Source organism: Chrysochloris asiatica, unplaced genomic scaffold (assembly GCF_000296735.1).
Source record: "Chrysochloris asiatica unplaced genomic scaffold, ChrAsi1.0 scaffold00045, whole genome shotgun sequence".
Classification (NCBI taxonomy): domain Eukaryota; kingdom Metazoa; phylum Chordata; class Mammalia; order Afrosoricida; family Chrysochloridae; genus Chrysochloris; species Chrysochloris asiatica.
The window spans coordinates 10,590,935-10,591,459 of NW_006408563.1; the positions used below are offsets into that span (position 1 = coordinate 10,590,935).

The 525-nt window shown below is 39.2% G+C and overlaps 1 protein-coding gene across 1 annotated transcript in view; it reads right to left on the reverse strand.

Annotated features, from left to right (window-relative positions):
* The window catches only part of LOC102838700 (aldehyde oxidase-like), a 111,157-nt gene that overhangs the window by 109,491 nt on the left and 1,141 nt on the right, over positions 1–525 (reverse strand). The gene's annotated exons all lie outside the window — the stretch shown is intronic.

Here is a 525-nt window from a genome sequence, read left to right on the forward strand (position 1 = left end):
AGATACAAGAAAAAAGAAAAGAAAAAGAAATCCTTGTGGAACACAGTTCTACTCTGACACACATGGGTTGCCACAAATTGTAGTTAATTTGACAGCAACTGCCTTAGACTACAGACCTTACTGAGATTTCTCCAGTTTCAATGCCCTCATTTGTATTTTCTGTATAGTTTTATGTAATTTTATCCCATATATAGATATAGGTTCACAAAGCCACTACCAACAGCCTTATTATTGTCTTTAGCCCTTTATATTGTTAAGTTCCATCAAGTTGGTTCCCATCTAGAGCAGCAACCCTGTATAGGGTTTCCAAAGTAGTTACTTTAAAAATCTTTGCTGGAACAGAAAGCCTCATCTTTTTACAGCAGAGTGACTGGTGGGCTCTAACTGCCAACCTTGTGTTTCGCAGCCTAATGCTTATCCTATTGTTGTTGTTATGTGCCGTGGAGTCTGTTCTGACTCATAGCGACCCTGTACAGGGTTTACGAGGCTGTAAATCTTTACAGGAGCAGAAAGCCTCATCTTTCT